General features: G+C 35.5%; 1 protein-coding gene and 1 non-coding gene across 3 annotated transcripts in view; one reads left to right on the top strand and one right to left on the bottom strand.

Annotated features, from left to right (window-relative positions):
* The window catches only part of UNC13C (unc-13 homolog C), a 558,456-nt gene that overhangs the window by 78,813 nt on the left and 461,354 nt on the right, over positions 1–18,289 (top strand). The window lies entirely within an intron of this gene.
* LOC144231999 (U6 spliceosomal RNA) lies at positions 9,775–9,876 on the bottom strand. Its single transcript, XR_013335281.1, has one exon. It is a non-coding gene; the product is annotated as a U6 spliceosomal RNA (small nuclear RNA).

Below are 18,289 nucleotides of genomic sequence, written 5' to 3'. Positions count from 1 at the left end.
CCTCTTTGTTAATGTGGTATATCATGTTGGTTGACTTGCAGATATTGAAACATCCTTGTATCCCTGGAATAAATCCCACTTGATCATGGTGTATGATTGTTATAATGTGTTTTTCAATTTGGTTTGCTAATATCTTAAAGATTTTTTACATCAATATTTATCAGATGTATTGGCCTATAATTTTATTTTATTTTATTTTTTCATCCTTGTGGGGTTTTTGTCTGGTTTTGGTATCAGGGTAATGCTCCTCTCGTAGAATGAGTTTAGAAGCATTACTTCATCTTGAGATTTTTGGAATAGTTGAAGTATATGTATTGCTCAGTGTTTAAAAAACGTTTCTCTGAAGCCATCTGGTCCTGGACTTCTGGGAGTTTTTGGATTACTGATTCAATTTTATTATTGATCATTGTGTTGAGATTTTCTGGTTTTGATTCATTTTTGGAAGATTGTATGTTTCTAGGAATTTATTCACTTGTAGATTGTCCGATTGGTTGACATTTAATTGTAGTAATATCTTATTAACCTTTGTATTTCTGTAGTTTCAGTTTTAACTTGTTTTGTTTTTATTTATTTGAGCCCACTCTAATTTTGATGAGTCTGGCTAAAAGTTTGCCAATTTTCTTTTAGGAAATAAAAACCACTTTTAGTTTCATTGCTGTTCGCATTTTTTTAGTATCTCATTTCTGATCTGATCTTTGTTATTTTCTTTTACTAACTTTGTATTTTTTTTTTAATTCTTGTTCCTTTCAGGGATAGCTGTAGATTTAGATTTTTCTTGTTTCTTGAAGTAATCCTGTATAACACTTTAAACTGTCTCACATTTGCTTTTGCTGAGTGTCATAAATTAGGACTGTGGTGTTCTCATTTTCACTTGTCTTGAAGTATTGTTGATTTCATATTTGACGTCTGACTTACTGGTTATTTCATAATATGTTTATCCTTCATCTGTTTCCTAGTTTTTATTTTTCTTTTAACAGATTTCTACTTTCATATCATTGTACTCAGAAAAGATGCCTGATAGGGTTTCAGTCTTCTTCAATTTTTTTTGAGACCTACTTTGTGGCCTAACGTGATCTGTCCTGGAAAATGTCACACGTACACTTGAAANCATATCATTGTACTCAGAAAAGATGCCTGATAGGGTTTCAGTCTTCTTCAATTTTTTTTGAGACCTATTTTGTGGCCTAACATGTGATCTGTCCTGGAAAATGTCACACGTACACTTGAAGGAATGTATATTATGCTGGTTTGGGATAGAATATTCTGTATATATGGAGTCCATCTAGTCAACTGTGTCATTGAAGAACACTATTTTCTTAATGATTTTCAGTCTGGATGATCTATCCATTGATGGAAGTAGGTGCTAAAGTTCCTGACTATTTTATTCTGCCCATTTCTCTTTAAAATTTTTCTTAATGTTAATTTTTTTTTGAGAGACCAAGACAGAGCATGAACATGGGAGGGGCAGAGAGAGAGAGGGAGACACAGATTGTGAAGCAGGCTGCAGGCTCTGAGCTGTTAGCGCACAGCCTAGCACAGGGTTCCAAACCATGTACTCGGAAATCTTGACCTGAGCCGAAGTTGGACACTCAACTGACTCAGCCACCCAAGCACCCCTGTCCTCTTTATGTTGATATTACCTTCATGTATTTAGTTTCTCCTATGTTGTGTACATAGATAATTATAAGTGTCCTATCTTCTTGGACTGATTGATCATTAGATAATGCCCTTGTTGTTTCTCGTTAGTCTTTATTTTAAAGTCTGTTCTGTCTCTGTGTATAACTGCTAAAGCTTTCTTTTGGTTTCCTTAAACTTTTTCCATATCTTTATTTTAATTCTGTATGCATCTTTTAGATCTTCAGTGAGTCTCTTTTAGGCTGCATAAATGGATCTTTTTTAAAGTTCAGCTACCCTGTGTCTTTTGATAGGAGTATTTAATCCATTTCCATCTAAACTAGTTATTAATAGATACATTCTTAATGCTATTTTCTTGATTGTGTTCTGATACTATTTTGTAGTTTCTTGCTCTCTTCCCTTATAATTTAGTGATCTACTGTTAAATTCATATCCCTTTCTCATTACATTTTTGGTATCTATTATTAGCATTGGGTTTGTGATCCTCATGAAGTTTATATGTAATATCCTATATATAGCAGTCTATTATAAGTTGATGATTGCTTAAGTCTCCTATATTTATCCTCCAATTGCTGTATACTTCACATCTTTATTAAAATAGTTCTCACTTGTGTTTACTGTGATAAGAACATAGTTTTTGCCACATACCCAAGATAATCCTATTAAATTTACTCACTTGAACATCTTTTATTTTATCTAGAGTTATCAATTGCCTTGTTCTTTAATTGACTTAACTTTCCATGCCCCAATCATTTCTAACCTACATACACCATCATACCTATCAGACAACTAGCCTTATTATTGGTCCTCGGATCATTGCTCTGCATCCCTGCTTGATCACTCTTCCTAGCATTTCTATTGTCAACCATCCTGGGGTAATAACTTCCTAACTTTCTGAGAAGGAATCCATAGAACAGTCACTTTTTTTTTTTTTTTTTTCCTTTTGGGGGAGGAGGATGGGGAGGGAGCATATTCATATTTGAAAATGTTTTGGTCTGTAGTAACTTTTTAAGTTCTTGTATTGACTTTTTTTCCCAACAAATTTGTTTGTTCTCTTTGTAATTTGTTTTAACTTGAGACTGGATGCGTAGGATTGGTCTCGAAGTTTCTTACCATCTTTGGCTTTTTCTTCCTGTTCTGACTTGTGAGAAATTTTTCTAACACTTCTCAACACTTTAATTGAATAGTTGCTTTTCAGCTATCATATTTTAATATACAAGATTTCTTTCTTCTATATTTCTCTAATAGTTATTTTTACAGCATTTTATTCTATTTTTTGATGCCATGTAATTGCTTGTCTCTCTAAAGAAGTTATATTTGCAGTTTAAGTTGTACTTTCTGCCTTTTCCATATATTGACTATGGCTCATTTGTGCTCTTCGGGTTTGTATGTGTTTTGTTTTGTGTCTGCTTTTCTATTAGCTGTTTGTGCTTCTTTGTTTCCTAATCATTTTCTATTGGCTCCTATGTAAGAATGATGTACTTAGTGTAATGACTGTAAGCTTTGTGTACTCAGCTGGGGTTTGATAACTGCTGGGTTACGATACAGGGTAGCATGGTGGCAAGGCTGAATTTTCACTGGTGCCTGTGTCTGAAAAGTACTGCAAGTGTCATTTTCTGGGAGGCTTCTTCCTAAGGCTATTTACTTTGCCCCAGAGAAGCTTCTAGCTCTGAGAAACATAGGCCTGCTTTTGTGGCTCTAGGAGTGGCTCTAGGAGTAGATTGAGCAGGGGGTCTGATAGTTTAGTAGTTCATATATAGGATTTTATGTAACTTTGCTGTTTTTATCTCCTTCCTATAATTTTCCAGGAGTTTCTGGATCCATACCTCTTAGATTTCATTTCTCAACAGAATAAACCTTGAATCACATTCCTGAGGCAGTGACAGCTTGACTGTGCCTGGTGATGAACAGGACCTAGGTATCCAAATACTGTATTCGGATGGTAAATTTCTATCGCTTTCAGTTTATTTGTCTTGGTCTATGTTCCTTGCCCACCCCTGTCACTTTGCAGTCTGGAATCTGTGAAGGATTCTTCAGGATAAGTTTAGTTTCTTTAGTTTCTTTCGTTGCTTCTTTCATTCTGAAGGGTTTTTTATGTTTAACTGTCACTTTTAGTGAAGTGATAAAAGGGAGAAGATCTCCATGGTTTTGGACAATTCATTTGTAGACACAAGTTCAATATTGTATTATAAAGCTCTCACATGAGTAAGGACCAGAGAGCTTTAAATCAGACAACACCCTCTACTACAAATGACAAAAGACACTTATACCAGTTAGTTATAAAAATCAAGAGGCAGGAAAACTATATTGACTGTGGAAGAAATGAAAATCGGAGCTATGGCAGTGATAGAATTGGGTGGAAGAATGTGAATATGAGACGGAATTAGATTACTGAATCTGATTCAGTGACTAATTGAATTTGGGGGTGAGTGGAATGAATGGAATAGAAAATTGAGGAGGACTTCAACGCTTTTGACTTTCATGACTGAATTGAAGCCATTACCATCTTTTATGCCCGGAGAATGCAGGAGTAAGATTGGCAGAATAATATATTGGTTCTGTTTTTAAACTTGTTGAATTTGAGATGCCTGGGACTCACCCAAGTAGAGATGGCCACCAGGTAGATACTTTATTCTTTAATATATGCTAGTGGTTGCATTTGAGTCATCCTTCATAGAGTAGGTGTAATGAGCTATAATAACTCTATTTGTTGGTATAGCAGTATTTTCAGATCCCTTGACTCAGCAGTTATAAGTAATGTAGTGAATCCATTTCAGAAGCATTTGCCTTTCATTTGAAATGAGAAAGAATTATAAGACCTCTGAGATTTACGTTGATAGAACTAGGAGATGATATATTGAGAGCAGGATCTGCAGCCTAGAATTTGTATTTGTCAGAGTAGACAATTTATTTTCTTATAAAAATGAATTATTATTGGTCATCAAGTCGTTTGGAACTGAATAAATATTAAAATAAGAACTTGAAATACCTCCAATGACCACATAAATTCTTCTCACCCTTAAAAAAGAAACTAAAAATATTTCAGGTTTTCTGCTTAAGTGTTTTAGATTTTAAAGTTCATACAAAATGGCTTGTAATGAAGTTTCTTAGAATAAAAGTAGCATGTAAGCATCCTGTCATGGCATTTTTTTTCCTCTTCTTTAGAGCAGAAAAGTCATCCTTCATCCTTTCAAATAAAGTTAATCCTTTCTCATTTCTGTGATACATCCTCCTATTTTCTTACCCAATGAATTTCATTCTCCAGTCATTCTTTTCTTCCATTCATCCTCTGAAAAGGCATTTTATAGGTAACTACCATAGGACTCTGGGTTAGGCTGGCCAGAATGTTAAATCAGTGTGCTATTGGTTTACAACCCACTTGGGAGCTTCCTGATTTAATCTGAAATTGGCCCCTGTATTCAGGGCACAGAGGGACTGGGGCTGGGGGGGGAGGCAAGCCACTCCAGGTTGGTAGGTGGGAGTTTGAGTAATCAAAAGGAACTTGCATATAAGGTTTGTCTTGTGTGGCAGCAAAACCAATGGATTCCTCGGTCCACCTCAAATCTTCTAAGTTAATAAAGAAGCCCTAAAACTGCTCAGTCATGTATACTATGCAGGGTTTTTTTTAACACCAAATCATCATCTCAAGGCTATTTCCTGGGGGTGGGAAAGGGAAGTGGAAGTGGAACCCACATTCCCACATTCTAAGGACAGGGAAGGGTGGTTAGGAGTCTCTGAGTATCATGGTCCAGCATCATGTTTTTTTGATAATGTTCCCCCACGTGTGTTTAATGGCAATTAGGCAGACAAGGGCAGTACTGACAGTAGCAGGAAAAATAAAAAGTCAACATTAAAAAAACCCACTTGCCTTGTCTTTTTCCTACCTTCCTATACTGTATAACGAAAGATAACTTTAGAATAATGTTGCATTCCTGAAAAAATAATTCTCCAAGGTAGCTTCACAGTTTACTATGCAGTAGACATCAACTAACCATGTTGAAATTAACTGTCTTTTTCAAAAAATATGTATTTAACAAATTCCTTACTAAAATGCCTCTTTTTGTTGATATAAAAGGAAAATTATAACTAATAATTTTGATAGTTTGCTTTTTCAAGTACTTCTAATATCACAAATGCCTGAGCCATTGTCTGACTTTTAATTTTGTAATCTACCAGTAATTGAACAGAATAAGGCTGAAACTAAGGACTGTGTGGTACAAGGGTAGAGGAAAGGTTTTAACAAAAAGGAACTTGTTTTTTATTTATTTATTTATTTATTTTTTATTTATTTCTGAGAGAGAGAGAGAGACAGCGTGAGCAGGAGAGGGTCAGAGAGAGAGAGGGAGTCACAGACTGAAACAGCCTCCAGGCTCTGAGCTGGCAGTCAGCACAGAGCCCGACGCGGGGCTCGGACCCACGAACCTCGAGATCGTGACCTAAGGGAAAGTCGGACGCTTAACCGACTAAGCCACCCAGGCGCCCCAGGAACTTGTTTTTTAAATGATAATCATTCACATACTAATATAAACCTTTCTAAGCCAGTTACCCTAGTTTCTGACATACTTGTCATACTTTCATGTATTGCTTGATCCCTAAATGTGACCGGTATGGAGTTAGAATGTAGAGTTGGTCACAAAGATGATCACCTGGTTCCCATTTCTGAAGGCACTCCCAATCTGCAGAGAGGCAGTAAAATAAGTCCGTCTTTAAAATCTATGATGTTAACCCAACTTTGGAACCCAGCTGAGAACTGGAGCAGAATTGGCTTTCATGGTGCTGCCTTCCTCCAGAATGAGAATTCAGCTATTAAAGGGCATTAGAATGATATACAGCACTTAGGGGGAAGTAATCTTCTCTCGAGCTTTTATACTAAATAGTGTTATCCTCATTACTTTGGGATGGTTTTGCTGTCCACTTGTAAGGAAACAGGAGAATAGATTAGATCATAAAGGCTTCTTCATTTTCATTCTGGGATTACATAAAAAAGAGCAAAGCCTTGTTTGTAATGAAATGTCTCATCAGAAGATTTGAGTTGGATCTTGAGAAGATTGAAATTTTAATCCTTTATACTAAGTTACTGAAAAGTGCTGTCAGTAAAAGAAGGTTCTGTAACTGTGTGTGTGTGTGACACCACACATTATAAAACTGTAAAATATACTTCAGAGAGAATTTTTTATCCTTTCATAGTTTATTGTCAAGTTGGTTTCCATATAACACCCAGTGCTCATCCCAACAAGTGCCCTCCTCCATGCCCCTCCCCGTCCTCCCCCTCTCCCCGACCCCCATCAGCCTTCAGTTCTCAGTATTCAAGAGTCTCTCATGGTTTGCCTCCCTCCCTTTCCCCGACTCTTTTTCCCCATCTCCTCCCCCATGGTTCTCTGTTAAGTTTCTCCTGTTCCACTTAGAAGTGAAAACATATGGTATCTATCCAGAGAGACTTTTTCAAGTATCGTTGGTTTTTGGGTCTGTAACAAATTTTTTATGATAATGGTTTAACAATAGTTTTTCTGTGATTTCTGCAAAAATGTGTTTTGGTAAATCCTTTGATTTAAGACCTCAAATGATGTAGCTCAAGAAAGAATTACCTAGTTATTATCATAGTACTATAGTAGATTTGATTTCAAGTCTCAGATTATACCACATTTCTTCCCTCCCCCCATAGAATACAGATTTACCTCCAAAGCTAGGTAAGAATTACTGAGGATAGAAAGGGGCTTTCCTTTCACTTAGTTGTAACTTGTTTTCTCTCTGTGTCTGTTTTGACTAAAAACTAGGGACAGTACATTAAAGAGGTAAAAATGCAGTCAGCTGGATTTCTCTCCCTAGTTTGATTTAATGGTTACAGGAGAATCAGTCTGCTATGGGGAATACTACAGACTCAAGTAACTCTGTAGTTAGAGACACTTCTCAGCAAATTTGGAAGAGGAAGCATTCCATGTGGATCCTGGGGTGGTTTGCTTTTATACATTTAGCTGGGAGGAAATCTGACACATGGACTGAGTCAGAACCTGGAATATGGCTGCAAGCCTCCAGTTCATCTACCTAGAGTGTGATTACTCTCCTCTCCATCTGTTTATGGGGATACCCCAGCCACCTTTTCTATCTTCTGTACCCTTGTTTTGATAGATGTTTCCTAGGATTAAAAATGTTTTCTGTGTGTGGCTTTCTCAGTCTCCAATTAAAGGTTTACAAAACTGAAAGTTAAAAATACCAACTTCTCTGCCAACAATGGAAAAATTTTTACAAATTCTATTTTCTGACTAATAGAAATAATTTTGTATTTAATCTTCGCTCAGCATAATCCATATTTCATCACCTCTGTGTATATAGGCACTCCTTCATAAGTGGTAGAATCCTGGAGTAATGTGGATTGTAAATTGCTGGGATGGGGATGGAGAAACTTGGGGTGAATATTCCCTCTCACCCTACCAAATCTATTCAGACACAATGTGACTGCCATTCTCTATCAAAGTCACTCTGCTTGGTGGCTCTACCATTTTCCTTAGGCATTAGTAGTCAAGAAGAGGTCTGCTAGAAACATATTTTCTAAGTATGGTTGCAGGTCTTCTGTTTAAAGTAGAAGTATTAGGTAATTCTGAATCTGGGAAATTGTGCAAGAAGCAAACAGTACTTTTCAAAAAGTCCATAACAGGAAGAAGAGAAAAAAATGTCATTGTTCTGTTAGATCGAATGAGATCTGAATGCAAAATCAACTTCTGCGTTTTCAGTGTGTATCCTGTGAAGTAAAATTGCTGTCGTATTTTCAAGACTTGCAGTGCAGATACTACAAGAATAAAATAATGCATTTTGTGGTAATTGGTTTCAAAATGATTAAAAGAGGCTTTCACTTGATAGAAAGAATATAATTGAATATTATTTGAACATTATAGGTCTGGCCATATGACATCTTTTGTGAAAATTAATGATTATTAGTTTTCCAGACCATTAAGCAGAAGCTGGAGCAAAGATCAAAGTTGTTTTGTTGTGAATTTTCTTCCTCATGAACTTTGGTGCCTAATATAATTATCCCCCTTTTTAGTGATGGCTTGAAGAGAACTTATTAACTTCATGAATGACTTCCATTAGAGATTGCCAAGCTAACGGGCAGGGATGGAAAGCTGATGACTTAATTCTTCCTCCCACCATTTCATACTAAATCGTTGCTTTCCGAAAGCTCACACCATATTGTACATAATGCTTAATTATAGGGTTATCACTAGGTTAAATGAATCAAAAAGTTTTACCCAAACCAGTTAATTATGACTCTTTCTCTTCTTGCTGAAAGAGCAGGGAGTGATGCACACCGCAAAATCTGGAGGAGAGAATTTTACCTACTCCTTTCTCCCTGAGTTTATACCAGAATTGCCCTGTTGGTAAATTAAACATAATTATTTCATTTGACTTAACACTTGTAAAGTGTTGATATATTCTCTTTAGATATTATGAGGTAGGTGTTAGAAACCAAAGGTTCCCACATACCTTAACGGTTTCTCATTGTACCAAGAGTTCTGTAAACATCAAATCTGTTGAACATAGAAGAGTTGCTAGGAAAGGACATTAACTTATAAAAAATAGCACTGAAACTCTGTTGTTTTAATGTGCTTTTTTTTTAATAGAACTGTTTTTGGTAACAGATTCTTCAGAACCCAGTTATAAAGCAGACAGTCAGAATTGCAGTTCGTGAACCAGAGGCGCCAGGTGGAGAGTTCTACCTGCCAAGCCCTTCCTTACCCAGTGAAGGCTCTTTGGGAACTCCAGCGCTTTTCAGAACAGTTTGAAACCCATTAGGCAACATGATTCTTGATAAGCCTTTCATTCTGAGATCCTATGATTACAACGAGCAATTATGTTTACATGTTATTGGCTCTGTAGTCTGCTTTACCCCTTGGGTAATTGATGGGATAGCCTCAAAGTACGGTGATGTTTGGTAAATGGAAAAAACAATACTTGAGGAACAAAGTGCCAGTCATGGAAGGCAGAGAGAAAAGTTGGGTGGTAAATAGGGAGACATAACAGGAGCTACTGCTCTTCTTCAAAGGTTATTTCTCTAGTCTCCTTTCCTTCCTTTCTTATGGACAGTCACTATAAAAAAAAATTTTAAACTCTTCGAGGATATGTTAAATTTTCCTATCCATTACTAAAATGATGCCATCCTACTTAATTCTGTCTTCCTTACCAGAGGCCATGCTAATCTTCTCGGTATCATTCCCATTTTACTATATGTGCTGTCGAAGCGAGCACTCCATACTAGGTGATTCTGCAACTTTTTAAACTCCATGTTAGGTTCTTAAAAACTACCCACCTTGATCCCAGTTGGTCTAATTAATTCAATATAATGTATTTCACTATATAAGCATATCAAAATTCTGTTAATATGGGATACTATAATCATATTTTTCCTATTACAAATAATGCTGTGGTAAACAACTTTTAATATGTAATCTATGTAAGTGTAAGACTTTGTTTATGTTATATACCGAAAAATTTGTTGGGCAGTAGGGTGAGAAAATTTCAACCTTCCTAGAAACTGATTGCATTTCACAAGTGGTCATACAAGTTTTTAACAGTACTTCATGAAACTTTCCATCCATAAGAACATGACAGTCTCAGATATTTCATTTTTCTCCATTCCAGTGGTTGTGAAATAATATATCCATGCTTAATATTAAATTGCAAAATGCTCATAGCTGAAGAGTTTTAGCACCTTATCCCATGTTAATTTCCTGTTAGGAAATGCAGTTCAACATGAAATTTTTCTGCTGGGTTGTTTTTCTTCAAATTCTTCCATGGAGGCTAAGCTAATCATCTGCTGTATGTTGGAAATGGATTGTCCTGCTCTTTAGTTTCTTTACTTCTGATGTGATAAATGTATTATTCCTATTCTTGATAATTTATGCTTGGTGTTATGACAATATATAAATGAAATAACATAACACACATATACATATGTGTATGTGTATATTTAAATTTTTAAGAAATAACTACCTGTTTTCCAAAGTGATCATAACATTCTATATTCTCAGGGTAGCAAGTTTGAGTTGCTTCACATACTTATCAATGCTTGTTATTGTCAGTCTTTAATTTTAACCATTTTGCAGTATATGTCATAGTATCTAATAGTGGTTTTAAATTTTATTCCCCCAATTACTATTGATGACATATATCTTCATTGTACTTTTTGACTGTTCATGCATTTTTTTTTTGTGAAGTATCTCAGCAAATTTTTTGTCTGACTTTAAATTGGGTTATCTACTAGTTTAGTTACAATTTTATAACTAAATGAAATTTATAAATGTAGGTATACTTCTATAACTAAGTATACATATGTACATATATGTAAATGGTAGTCCTAATTTAATGGTTTTGCTCAGTTTGTGCCTGTTTATTTTTCATGGTGTCTTTTAAAGCGGAGAGCTTTTAGGTTTTGATTAAAAATAACTCATTTTTAACACAAATTTTTAAATTGCTTAATGAAAAATGTTAGAGGCTAACAGGATTTTGAAAAGATACTATAGAGATCAAACATACCCTTCACTCAGTTTCCCCCAAAGGTTAGGTGTTAAATAAGTAGAGTACAATGTAAAAACCAGGAATTTGACACTTGTACCGTGTGTATATATATTTGGCATTTTGTCACATGTAGATTGTGTAACTGTCACTGCAATTCAAATGCAGAACTATTCCATCATGCTTTGTGCTATCCCTCTGTACTCTCTCTGACCTCTCCTTTCCCTGTTGAACCTTGCATAACACCCTTGGGAACCACTAATCTGTTATCCATCTGTATAGTTTTACATACATGGAATTCCAAAATTTCTGTCATTTGTATACCTTTTGTCAAGGTATACAAGATTTAAGATTAAAGATTTAAGATGTGGTATCAGTATATTTCTTTTGCTGATTAGTATTCCTTGATAGGGAGGTATCACAGTTTAACTTTTCACCTATTTAGGAACATTTTTATTTCCAGTTTGGGGCTATTAAAATAAAGCTGTTAAGAACAGTCATTTGTAAGTTTTTGTGTGGATGTTTAATTTTTTTAGAATAAATGCCTAGGAGTGACAATGCTGGCTGTATTCTGGAGGTACATTTAATTCTTTAAGAAATTATCAAACTATTTGAGAGTTACTGTATTTTATTTTTTAATTTTTTACATGTTCTTTATTTTTGGGGGGAGGGAGGGAGGGAGGGAGAGAAAGGGGGAGGCAGGGAGAGGAAGAGGGAGACAAAGAATCTGAAACAGGCTTCAGGCTCCTAGCTGTCAGCACAGAGCCCAACGCAGGGCTTGAACTCAGGAACAGTGAGATTGTGACCTGAGCTGAAGTCGAATGTTCAACCAACTGAGCTACCCAGGCGCCTGTGTCCCACAGACAATGTATGAGAGAGCTGGTTTCACTGCATACTTTCTAGATTTTGGTATTGTCAATGTGTTATTTAACTGTTCTAAAGGTAGATAGACATATTTTATTATGCCTCCAGTTGGTGTTTCCTGAATATCTAGTGCTACTAACATCTTTTGATGTACTTGTCATTCATATGTCTTCTTCAGTGAAATGTCTCTACATCTTTTGACCATTTTCTAATTGTGTATATAAGGTGGTGGTTTGCTGTTGAGATTTTAGAGTTCTTTAGAAATCACAGGTAGTAGTTTTTTGTTGAATATATGGTTTGCAAATCTTTTCCTTCAATTGGTAGCTTTTCTCTATATCCTTTTCACAGGTGCTTTGCAAGATAAAAAATTTTAAGATCAAACTCCTGACTTTTTTCTTTTTTGATCTCATGATTAAAAACTCTACTCCGAGGTTTTTGTCTTGGACTTTCTCCTGAGTTAAGATTTTTATAATCTTAAGTTTTATATTTAAATATATGGTTAATTTTGAGATAATTTTTGCATAAACTATGAGGTTTAGATTGAGGATGGTGTTTTTGCTCATAAATATCCAGCTGCTCTAGCGTCAAGTGTTAAAGTCTATCCTCCACTGAGTTGCTTTGCATCCTTAGTAAAAAAATGAGTTGTATGGGTCTTTAACTGGATTCTCTATTCTGTTTCATTAATCGTTGTTTCATTCTATCTACTGATATCACAGTCTTGACTATAAAATAAGTCTTTTTTTAGATAAGGGTGTTTTTTATCCCTTCTGTTAAGGTTTTTATATTTGCTGAACTTACTTTAAGTTTATGTACTTTGAGAGAAAGCACACACAAGCAGGGGAGGGACCGTGAGAGAGGGAAAGAGCACAAATCCCAAGCAGGCTATGTGTTGTCAGTGCAGAGCCCAACACAGGGATCATTCCCACAAACTGTGAGGTTGTGACCTGAGCTGAAATCAAGACTCAGATGCTTAACCAACTGAGCAAAATAGGTGCCCTGTTTATTTGATAAATTTAGATCATTTACACTTAATGCAAGTAGTATTTTGTAAATGTTTATTTTTGAGAGAGGGAGACAGGGGACCTAAAGTGGGCTCTGTGCTGACAGCAAGAGACCTTGATGTATGGCTTGAACTGACAAACTGAGATTATGACCTGAGCCAAAGTCAGACACTCAACTGACTGAGCCACCCAGGCACCCCGATGCAATTATTGATAAGGCTTAAATGTGCCATTTTATTCTTTGTCTTCTGTTTGTTTTCTTTGGGTTCATTCTCTAACTTGTCTGCATTTCTATAGGTTACTTGTAAATTTTAAATTTGAGTGTATCTCTTTGTATAGCTTTTTTAGTGGCTACTCTAGGTATTAAATTATGTTTAAGTATTTTATTGCTTTCTTAAAAAATTGCCACAAGCGGAAACACAAATTTTTTTCTTAAAATTCTGAAAGTGAAGAAAGGTCTGCTAAAGATTGAGTGGAATAAAGCCAAGGTATCAGTACAGCGGTATTCCCTTCAGGAGGCTTAGTGAAGAATCTGTTTCAGTTTTCCAGCTTTTAGATGTAAATGTTCTGTGAGCTAAAAAATGTATGTCTACTTTCAAAACCAGCAACTCTGTATTGAGCTTTTTAGTACCGCATCACTCTGACTTCACTCTGCTACCTACCTCTTCGATATTAAGGATCCTTCTGATTACACTGAACCCACCAGATAACCCTGGATAATATTCCAATATTATAGTCAGTTCATTAAAGTTGCAGATAGAATTAAGTTTGCTAATTTCTTTTTTCCATGTTAAATAAAATATTAAGGTTCCAAGAATTATAACATGGTTGTCTCTGGGGGCCATTAATTTGCCTATTACATATTACATATACAAAACTGATCAAGTTGCCTGTTGTATACATTTTCCTGGTTCAAGTCCAGTGCAAAAACCTTCTATAACACTGTATCCCTTTATTCCCTCACATTTAAAGTAAAATTGTCTTAAATGTTTCCTCTGTATACTTTAAGAACCAAATCAGTTAGTGTTAAAATTTTTATTTCAACCATCAAACATAATGCAGAAAACTCCAGAGGACAAGGAAACCATATTATATAAATACATAGTTTTGCTTTTAACATTCATTCTCCTTTCCAGATGTTTCAAGATTCTTTTGTCATTTCCTTTCTGCTCAGAAAATTTTCTTTAGACATCCATTTAAAATAAGATGGCTGGTTATAAAGTCTCATGGTTTTCCTTCATCTGAGAATGTCCTGATTTCCACTTAATTCCTGAAGATATATTTGCACTGAACATGGAATCTTGGGTTGATCATTTTCTTCTCTAAACATTTGAAAAGTGTTATGCCGTCTCTTTCTGCCTCTATGGTTTCTGTTAAGAAATCCATCCTCATTCAGACTTTTTCTTCCCTATGGATCATGTACCATTTGTCTTAGTGCTTTTAACATTTTTTTCTTTGCTCTTGGTTTTCAGGAGTTCGTGATGTATCTTGAAATGAATTTTTGATTTTGTCCTGTTCATGATTTACTCAGCTTATTCTGCAGATTTGTGTTTTAATTTTTGCCCAACTTAGAGAATTTTTGAGTCATTTTTTTTTTTAACAAATACATTTTCAGCTCTGTGACAGTCTGAATGTTGGTGCCTTCTCAAAATTAAAATATTGAAGCTCTAACTCCCAATGTGATTGTATCTGAAAGTGGGACCTCTGAGAGTTACTTAGGTTTAGCTGAGGTCTTGAGGGTAGGGCCCAGTGGTGGGCTCAGAGTTCTTTTCAGAATAGGAAAACGCCCNGGAAGATACAGTGAGAAGGTGGCCCTCTGCAAGCCAGTAAAAGAGCCCTTACCAAGAATCAAATTTGATAGCAACTTGATCCTGGGCTTTCCACTCTACAGGACTCTGAGAATGTCTGTTGTTTAAGCTACTCAGTCTCTAGTATTTCGTTACAGCAATTTGAGTAGACTCAGAATCCTCTTCCTCTTCCTCTTGTTTTCTGGAACTCCAATGAGATGCATATTATCTTTATATATATAATATATATGTATATTACATATAAGCAAACTTCTACTAGCCTCAGAAAATGTACATTTCTTTCTGCTTGCATTCTGTGTGTTCAATTTACTTTTATATTTAGGTAATACCAATGATAGACAAATTTATTTCATACAGACTTGATAAAGCTTTAAAAAATCATCTGATACTCTCTTTTGGGGAAGATTTTCCTGATGATTAAAGTTCCTTAGTAATAGTTTTAGTTTTCTATATTTTTGTATAAATGTGAGTAATATCTTTTAGAAATTTCGTACTAAAATAATGCTTTTGGAAAATTACCTTCTGGTTTTAGCATTAATTGACTTGAAGATGTTTATAGCATACCTGTAAATTTTTAAAAGTTTCCGCTGAATCTTCAGTTACATCCTTTTTACATAATGATACTGTTCCTATGTACCTTCCCTCGTCTTAACCAGTCTTGGTAAAGAATTATACTTTGATTTAATGCTTTAAATAAGTGTTCTTTATTTCATAGCTTTTTTGAGTATACTTCATAATTTGACATGAGTTTCAGGTGTACAACATAGTGATTAAAAAACTCCATATGCTATGCTCCTCACAAGAATAGCTATGACAAGTCAACATACAATGCTATGAAAACATCATTGAATATATTCCGTATGCCACGCCTTTTATCCCCATAACTTACTCATTCCGTGACTGGAAGAATCCTGTATCTCCTACTCCCCTTCAGTCATATTACCTATCCCCTCACCTTTCTCCTCTCTGGCAACCATCAGTTTGCTCTCGGTATTCTAGGTCTGATTCTGCTTTCTGTTTGTTTGTTTGCTTTGTTTTTTTAGATTCTACGTAAGATGAAATCATGTTTCTCTTTCTCAGTCTAACTCATTCCACTTAGCCTTCTGCCCTCTAGGTCCATCTATGTTGTCACAAATGACAATATCTCCTCCTATTTTGTGGCTGAGTAATAATCCTCTGTGTGTGTATGTGTGTGTGTGTGTGTGTGTGTGTGAACATCTTTGTGCATTCACGTATCTGTGGACACTTTCAGTTGTCCGTATTATTGTAAATAATACTACAGTGAACCTAAGGATGCATACATCTTTTCATTTTCTTGGGATAAACCCTGAGAGGTGGAATTACTAAATCATATGGTACTTTAAATTTTTTGAGGAACTTCCCTACTGTTTTCCCAGCAGCTGTACCAGTTTCCATTTCCATCAACAATACTCAAGGATTCCTTTTTCTTTACATCTTCACCAATGCTAGTTATTTCTTGTCTCTTTGATCGTAGTATAAAATACACACCTAGATCAATGGAACAGAATAGGGAGCTCAGAAGTAAACCCGTGCTTACATGGTCGGTTTATGGCTAAGGAAGCAAGAATGTATAATTGGAAAAAGGTAGTCTCTTCAAAAAAAGGTGTTGGGAAAACTGGACAGCTGCATGCAAAATAATCAAACTGGACCACTTTCTTACACCATACACAAAAATTAACTCAAAATGGATTAAAGACCTAAATGTGAGACCCGAAACCATAAAACTCCTAGAAGAGAACGCTGGCAGTAATTTTGTTGACATCAGCCATAGTAGCATTTTTTTAAAGATCTGTCACTTAAGACAGAGGAAACCAAAGCAAATAGAAACTATTGGGACTACATCACAATAAAAAGCTTTTGCACAGCAAAGGAAACCATCAACAAAACACAAACATAACCTACTAAAAGGGAGAGGATATTTGCAAATTATATACCTGCTAAGGGTTAATATCCATAATGTATAAAGAATTCCTATAATCCTGGGTACCTGCATGGTTCAGTTGGTTAAGCATCCAACTTCTGCTCAGCTTTGTGAGTTCCAGCTCTGTGTTGGGCTCTCTGCTGTCAGCACAGAGCTTGCTTCAGATACTCTGTGTCCTCCCACCCTGCCTTCTGCACCTCCTCTGCTGGCTTGTTCACTCTCTCAAAAATATTAAATTCCTGCAATTCAACACCAAAAAAATTCCAATTAAAAATGGGTAGAGGGCCTGAAAGACCTTTCTCCAAAGAAAGGCATATAGATGGCCAACAGCACGTGAAAGGATACTTAACATCACTCAGGATCAAGAAAATGTAAATCAAAACCACAATGAAATATCATTTTATACTTCTATATATTTTTCAGAAAATAATTTTACATAATTATTTTGCATCTTTATTATCCTGATTTTTATTCTGTGATTGTTATTAGTTTCTTGAGTTGAATTTTTATTTTGTCTATTTTAGTTTTTAAATTACGTTTAAAACACTTAAGGATGTCAACCTCCTATCAAAACAGGTCTCAGAAGTTCATGCGTGTATGTGTAGATGTATGTTTAGTATTAGTTTAGTTATAAATATTTCATAATTGCTACTGTCTGTGTTCTTCCTACCCATATCACATTAGGGAATGTTTATATTTCCATAGTTATTTGTTGGTGGTGGTGATGGTTTTAAATTGCCAACCCACTGTTGATTTTCTTATTTAATTGCTCTTGATGGTGCCACTTTTATGGAATATATTGAGGTTTCTTTTGTGGTCAGGTGCATCATCAATGTTTAGCAGTATTCATTGTGAAAACAGCAAACATATTTTAGTTTGATGTGAATTCTGAACCCACAGTTGGTATAGGCCCAAGGTTTCTTTAATAATGAGTAAATTGTTTCCATTTATGTTTTTGGGTAGATGGGAAATTTCTTCATTGTTTCAACATTCTCCTAGTTTTTATCTCATGGATTTATATTCTAAGTGTTGACATTATGTTAACTCAGTGTTTTATTCAGGTAGCTCTAAAAGTTTTAGCTTTGGGGCGCCTGGGTGGCCCAGCTGGTTAAGCATCTGACTTAGGCTTAGGTCATGATCTCATGGTTTGTGGTTTCAAGCTCCACGTAGGCTCTGTGCTGACAACTCAGAGCCTGGAGCCTACTTCGGGTTCTGTTTATCCCTGCCTCTCTGTCCCTCCCCTGCTTGTGCTCTGTCTCTCAAAAATAAAGAAACATTAAAAAAATTTTAAATAATAAAATAAAAGCTTGAGTTAATTGTACACAGAATAGGCTGTGTGGGCTTACCACTACAGTTCTATAGTTCTATGAAGAATGGTGATACTTACCTTTATTTTCAAGTATTGTTTCCCTAGTCCCTAGCACAGTGCCTAGCATTTAGAGGTCACTGGATCATCATTTGCTGAATGAATAAATTGTTCCAATGTCCCTGAGAGCTATTTTGGTCTTTGTCATTCACTATTAGTTTTGAGT

Source organism: Crocuta crocuta, unplaced genomic scaffold, assembly GCF_008692635.1.
Source record: "Crocuta crocuta isolate KB4526 unplaced genomic scaffold, BGI_CrCroc_1.0 scaffold102, whole genome shotgun sequence".
Lineage (NCBI taxonomy): Eukaryota > Metazoa > Chordata > Mammalia > Carnivora > Hyaenidae > Crocuta > Crocuta crocuta.
Note: the sequence above shows the minus strand (reverse complement) of the source record. Positions and strands in the feature narration are given on the sequence as shown.